Raw genomic sequence first — 6,623 nt, 5'->3', positions numbered from 1 at the left:
CCCACAACATGAGGTACTGTAGTGTGGAGAAGGAAGGTGAATTACAGAACGCACAAGAATTTCAGCTACTTTCAGTATTCTTCAGCAAAAAGAACTTCTTCCATCATGCAAATCGCCCAAGCAACGCTCAAATGGACTGCTGCTTCTGTAGCAAAACTTGGAATACAAGAGGTCCTTAGGAGTTAGCAGCACCTGTGGCACAGCTCTGTAATAAGTAACTAAGGGTAATTTGCTGATCAAATTAACTTTTAACAAAAGGAATGATCTTGCTGCAACAGATTTGAGAATGTTTAGTCTGGCAAGAAAAGAGTTAACCATGAGGTTGCGAGATGTACTTTCTCAAGGCCAATGTTAAACCATAATCTCATGTTACTATGACAACCTTTGTCTTCCTCTTGAATTTAGTGTAAAAATAGACTAGTTTTGTAATATACAGCTTCTTGCTACGGGACTGAGAGCATAACCGTTTGCTTAAACCGGCCTTGAAGTTGAGGATAAAAGAGCTGTGTTACTTGTCGGAATTTGCGAGCCTGGGTGGAGCTGCAACTCCCCGGCCGCCCAGCGCGCTGTTTTTGCTTTCCTGCCTTAATAAATACTTAGTGAATTTATTTCGGACTCTAGTGATTTCAAATTCAACTATAACAGCTCCTTGTGCGTCCCCATCCTCCCTGGGAGGCTGCAGGTGACCAGCATTCCCAACCCAGCGGCACTGAAGGCACCGGAGCAAGGAGTGGGAGCATCGGCTGCGGGGGCATGGTGGGCCCAGCGAGTCCCACAGGCAGGACAAGCATCGTCAGGGGTCTAACTGTACAAGTACTATTTGCTGCACCAACACAATACTGCCACATCTCCATGCTGGCACGCGGTGAGTTTGGTGGAGCAGAATCCCCTTATGTGGTAGTGATTTAAAGAACGAAGTCACAATTTCTTAGTGGCTGAGTATCCTTTATTGGCAGCGCCGGGTGCACGGGGGATCCTTCTGCCTAACATGCATGTTTAAAGTAAATAATTATCTTATATTTATACAATAAAGCAATGAATATTCAATTAACACATATACATATTCATTACACAATCCCACCTACTCTCGCTTCGTATGTTAATTAGCTTATCAGTCCTTTGCGCTTGCGCAAATTCCTCCAAGAATTGTGGGCAGGGGTCTTCAGGACGTGGGCGGTGGTCTTTGGGAGGAAGGCCGTAGGTCTTCCTCATGGTGTGCTTTTCACCTCTTGCCTGGTACGTGATGATCTTGCCAGTTTGCAGTGTTCGTTATCGGTCTGAACTAATTTATGTCCTTGTCGACCGTCTGTTTCTTCTGCTTGTTTCTTTTAGTCGCTCTCTCTAGATAACTTATAAACAGGTCCCTTGTTAGAGAAAGTTAAAGAAAGAGAAACAGACTCCTTCTTTGATCAGTTATTTCATTAATTATTTCTTTCAGACTATAGTTACATGACCTAATTACTATACCTACATTCTTTGAGTAAATATAAGTTCTTAGCCTTGGTGCAGGGCTGTACAGAGGATTTCATAGCAGCTTTTGTCGTGCAACTACTAATTTAATTAGAATATATTTCTTATATTCATTATATTTTAACTACAAGGTTTATTCTATCCTAAAGTGAATTCATACAGTATCAGTAGCATGAGCAGAGATGACTTGGTTCGCTACGCCGAGCCACCACTTCTGGTGAGAAACTTCGAACAGCAAGTCGGTTTGCTTTGCCTAACACCACCTGCATGAAGATTAACACCACTTTGGGGAGAAACTCCTCACAACGGCGCTCAGCCGGGCCTGAGGGGGCGGCTCCCCCCGCCGGGCCGGGCCGGCGCTTCCCGCGCTCCCGGGATGAGGCGGCTCCCGGCGCGTGGCCCGCCCCCCGGCGCCGCGTGCCCGGCGGGGCTGAGGCGGCGGCGCTGCCCGCGCTCCCGGGCTGCCTCAGGGCCGGGGCTGCCTCAGGGCCGGGGCTTCGCCGTGCTCGGCGGGCACCGGTGTCCGTCCGCGGAACGGGTGTCCCCGGCACGGCTTCTCACCCTGAGCGGCCCAGGGTCAGGGGGAACGGCAGAGATTGCAGCAGCAGGGCAGAAGTGACTGGTGTGAATTTCACAGGTGTTCTATAAGAAATATGCTGACCTGCCAAGGTAATTCAGAGGCGGGGGTGTATGTTCTGACTCTGTGTCTGAATTCGCTCAGTGAGGCAGATGAGAACAGGCCTTCAATTATACACAAGAAGTATGAGAAATAAAACAGTATGTGCGCAAAGTTGGCATGGAGAGTGACACTTTTTCTCACCGGCAGCATGAGCTGAGTCACAACAGAATGCAGCCATGGACTGTAACGGTGGAAGGAGAGGGAAATAGAGGAATGCTCTTCATTTTCATGCGTGACATGCAGTGATCAGGAGAGCCTATTCCAGAGCCCACGCTATACCATGTCCAGAGAAAACAAGAGGTGATGAGGAAAGCAGATGAAATGTAAGAAGCAGAACTCTGGAAAATGAAATATGAAAAGGCACTGGCCAGTGGCAATGCTATAATTTGAGTCCTGAGGCAAGTCTGTGGAGGGCCAAAAAGCTTGTGACAGACTTTCTGATGTTGTGTGTCATTTCTCTGCAGCAACCATAGTACATTTACTGAATTAAATAGTATTACAGGTAGCGCATGTACCATTTCTCAGAAATGAGCCATTTCTCAGGAAACTTTTGGACCCAGCTTCTGTGTATAATAACCCTGAGCCTCCAGATCTCAGCGTGAGGAGAACAAGTCCCAGGCAGCACAGGGAGGAGTCTGAGCCAGGTAGGACCTGTCCCCACAGGGGCACTCAGGCCTCAGGTCCCACCCTTGTGCCTTCAAGGTCAGTGGGCACCGTGACAGGGCAGGAATGTAAAAGAAATTAAACACTGGAGGCTGCCCCTGGCGTTCTGGCCGTCTCTGCAGGCGGCCCGGGGTTCGGCTGAAGGCCTGTGAAGGGGAAAAAAAATATGGAACGCTTCACGAATTTGCGTGTCATCCTTGCGCAGGGGCCATGCTAATCTTCTCTGTATCGTTCCAATTTTAGTATATGTGCTGCCGAAGCGAGCACGAATGTAAGCGCGGTTCCTCATCTATTTGTACCCCCGAGAGCTGGGATCTCTTAGAGTACGGTGAGCCCGCGTGCCTGGCAAGGAAGCGGCTACCCGCTTGAGCAGGTTTTGCACAGCACCCCTGCCGTGCTGCCGGGCCGGGGCGGGCCGGGGGGCGGCAGGAGGCGGGGGACAATCCTGCCCGGGCGACCCTCGGTATGCAAATAGGCGCAAGGCACTCTGGGGCGGGCCGCGCTGGCGCGGCGGGTGGGCGGGGTGGGGCGCGCGGGGGCTCATCGCTTGGCTTCTTAAAAATTTGTTTTCGGAGGCCTTTAAGGGCAGCAGTACTCAGTTCTTTGCAGTCAGTAATATTACTGTTTTCTGTGGTAACATACCGGTAGTTTTTACTTCGGTTTAATATCAATTAGCTGTGTCAATATGCTGGTAATTTAAATAATTTGTTATTTCAAGTGTCTTTCGAGCACACAGGAGCTATATTGGGTGACCCCTTGCCTGTGGGGAGCGCGGAGCGGGAACATGTCACCTACCCGTGGGGTGGAGCGGGGAGAGCGGTGGCAGTGGCAGCGGGAAGGGACCCTTCTAAAGAGAGGCGGGAGGGAGTGTCTCCAACAGCAGCAGAGTGGCGCAGCGGAAGCGTGCTGGGCCCATAACCCAGAGGTCGATGGATCGAAACCATCCTCTGCTAGCTAATCTTTATTTTCCCCGGCTGCCCCGAGTTACAGGGTGTTGCAACCGGCGGCTCCCCCCGCGCTGTTGAACGCTCTTTTGCGGGTGAGCGTTTGGGTGTTGCAAATAGAGTTATTTTTCCTTGACGACCTGTACCGTAGTGGGTGCGATAAAGGAAGGACACTGCGGTACGAAGGCTTCAAGTTTTTCTTCTAGTGCAATGTGATGATTTCATAGAACCCCAGAGTGGTCTGAGTTGGAATGGCCATTTAAAGGCCACCTAGTCCGGCCCCCCTGCCATGAACAGGGACATATTCCCCTAGACCAGGTTACTAAGAGCCCCATACAGCCTGACCTCAAATGTTTGCAGGGATGGGGCATCCACAGCTTCCCTGGACAACCTGTGCCAGTGCTTCACCACTCTCATTGTAAAAATTTCTTCCTTATATCTAGCCTGAATCTACCCTCTTTTAGTTTAAAACCATTAGCCCTTGTCCTGTTGCAAACTCATTCTGCTAAAAAGTTTGCCCCCATCTTTCTGGTAAGCCCCCGTTAAGTACTGAAAGGCTGCAGGAAGGTCTCCCCAGAGCTGTCTCTTCTCCAGGCTGAACAGCCACAACTCTCAGCCTGTCCTCACAGGAGAGGTGTCCCATCCTTCTGATCGTTTTTGTGGCCACCTCTGGATCCACTCCAACAGGTTTGGTCTTTAATAATGTATAAAAAGCTCGTTACATACGTTTGTATTTCTTTTTCATGGCTTGCCTGTTTAGATGAAACATTCTGTTACCTATACATGGGTCAATTAATAGCAAGAGAGGAAACAATGTGACAAACTAAAACAGTAGTTGTAACAATGGTTCCTGCTTCTTCTGAAATACAGCAAGCAAATACTCTGCCCGAAATGCATGAGACGAAAACGAGTATACAACTGTGAAGTAAAAGTCAGTGCACACAGTATTGAAAGTCTATACTCAAAGCTTTAAATTGCATGATCTGAGAAATGGCTTAGCCATTTTGTTTAATGGTAAGGTGCTTCTAAATGTGCATTATTTACAGTAGGATTAATCATCAGTGGAAGTTTTACATAAAATTATGCAGAGTGGAAGAGGAGCAAAACAGACTGTACTTACGAGCCTGCACAAAAAATACTGTTGCCCCTTTTCTGTGGAAAGAGTCCCTCAATAAGGGCGGCTCGGGGGGTCCGTTCAGCCGGTTCCATGGTGTAATGGTTAGCACTCTGGACTCTGAATCCAGCGATCCGAGTTCAAATCTCGGTGGAACCTAATGGTTTTTGCCCCCGCACATATGTTGTCACTGTGGCTAATGAGTTGGAGGGAAACTGAGTGTTTTTCGGGGCAGTTTGGAATAACCTACGGACATGCCCTGATACCTGATGAACGTATTTAAACTTGAAAAGAAACAAACCATGGAATTTTCCTGACACCCACCCACCCATATTTATTATTTATTGCAGCTAGGTTAGTACATTCTTACATGAATCATCTGAAAAATTTCAGACATGCCGTAGTGTACTGAAACGCTGTGAACAACCTGTGTGGAAAGGCTGTAGATCCTGCACTAGCAAAGCACGGGCCGCCCGCCGAGCGCCGCTGCACGGAGGAGCGTTCAGTTTACTCGCCTGAAGGGTGTCCTGCCGGTCCTGGTCGCTCTCTGACGTTGCATCTTGGCGATCGTTATGCTGCGAAGGCAACGCACCTTGTAGAAAGGCGGAGTAAATACAAACGTGTAGGTTGCGCTGGATTCGCGGCCGGTCGGACCCGGGGCGCGGCGGGGCCCACGTTGCCGCAGCGTTGCGCTCTGTTTGCCGTAGATTTATTCTCCGGCCGCGCGGAGGCGAGTGCCACCACCTGGTTCTATGGTGTAATGGTTAGCACTCTGGACTTTGAATCCAGCGATCCGAGTTCAAATCTCGGTAGAACCTGCAAGCGCGTCCCACGCTTTTTACAATGTCCCCGGCGGAGCGGCGCTGGTGCTGGTGGATGCTCCCTGCATTTAGCGCGGACCTGCGTGTAACGCCCCCCGCAGGCGGGGAAGACAAACCGCAGGGTCGGAGCGCAGCCCCGCAGGGTACGGACCAAACGGGGGTAAAACCCGAGCAGCCGGGTGCCGAAGGGTTTTGCTTGACCTGTTACACTAATTTTCTTAAACTGAATGAACAGCTATACATTTGACAAAAAGACCAATTAAAACTTTATATAGTTCTTCCTACAGTTAGGTCTTCCGTTATATTTTACTGTTGGTTTATATGTATTTTAAGTCTTTTTTTGAGGAAAAAAGAAGTCATTCGCTCTGAGGAACATCTGCTTTTCAGCGGATAGATGTGTGCAATTCGGACACCATTTTTCAGGAGCACTCAGGTATTCACTGTGGAGCCAGGGGCCGAAACACCACGATTTCCGAGGAGCACAATCTCACAGATTGAGCTCTGCACCATTTAAATGAATATTACCTTTGCTTTGCTGACACAAATCCTCATTATTTAGTTTTCATTTCCAGTAGCTAAGGACACGTTAATAACATCTTGGCTGTCCTCCTCCAAACCTGCCCTTACTAGTTGTTCATTTACGCAGCAACAGGAACATCTCTATTCCGTGCCAGACTGAAGATGAGCTCCTCTTCCTTTCCTCTGGCCAGGTAACCATTCCTCGCTGTGCCTTGGAAAAAAACACATGCCAGCTTCGGGTCTGGTTAGTGCTTTGTGGAAGGAGTTTATAGAAATGTTTGCTAAATTCATTAAACACATCTTTGCAAAACCTATTGATGAATAAAAGTATCTCCCTCTTCAATGTTGGGGCTGATTGTCATCCCTTCCCCAACTGTGTCAGCATCAGGCTACACGCAAGTTTATCTTTTCTG

General features: G+C 48.9%; 4 non-coding genes across 4 annotated transcripts; 3 read left to right on the top strand and 1 right to left on the bottom strand.

Annotated features, from left to right (window-relative positions):
* Positions 1-2,972: 2,972 nt before the first annotated feature.
* Positions 2,973-3,079, bottom strand: LOC114010648 (U6 spliceosomal RNA). The gene has a single exon (XR_003552194.1). It is a non-coding gene; the product is annotated as a U6 spliceosomal RNA (small nuclear RNA).
* Positions 3,080-3,693: 614 nt separating this feature from the next.
* Positions 3,694-3,765, top strand: TRNAM-CAU (transfer RNA methionine (anticodon CAU)). Its single transcript has one exon. It is a non-coding gene; the product is annotated as a tRNA-Met (tRNA).
* Positions 3,766-4,957: 1,192 nt separating this feature from the next.
* On the top strand, positions 4,958-5,029 carry TRNAQ-CUG (transfer RNA glutamine (anticodon CUG)). Its single transcript has one exon. It is a non-coding gene; the product is annotated as a tRNA-Gln (tRNA).
* A 587-nt stretch (positions 5,030-5,616) lies between these two features.
* On the top strand, positions 5,617-5,688 carry TRNAQ-UUG (transfer RNA glutamine (anticodon UUG)). The gene has a single exon. It is a non-coding gene; the product is annotated as a tRNA-Gln (tRNA).
* Positions 5,689-6,623: the final 935 nt, after the last annotated feature.

Source organism: Falco peregrinus, chromosome 2 (genome assembly GCF_023634155.1).
Source record: "Falco peregrinus isolate bFalPer1 chromosome 2, bFalPer1.pri, whole genome shotgun sequence".
Classification (NCBI taxonomy): Eukaryota; Metazoa; Chordata; class Aves; order Falconiformes; family Falconidae; genus Falco; species Falco peregrinus.
Note: the sequence above shows the minus strand (reverse complement) of the source record. Positions and strands in the feature narration are given on the sequence as shown.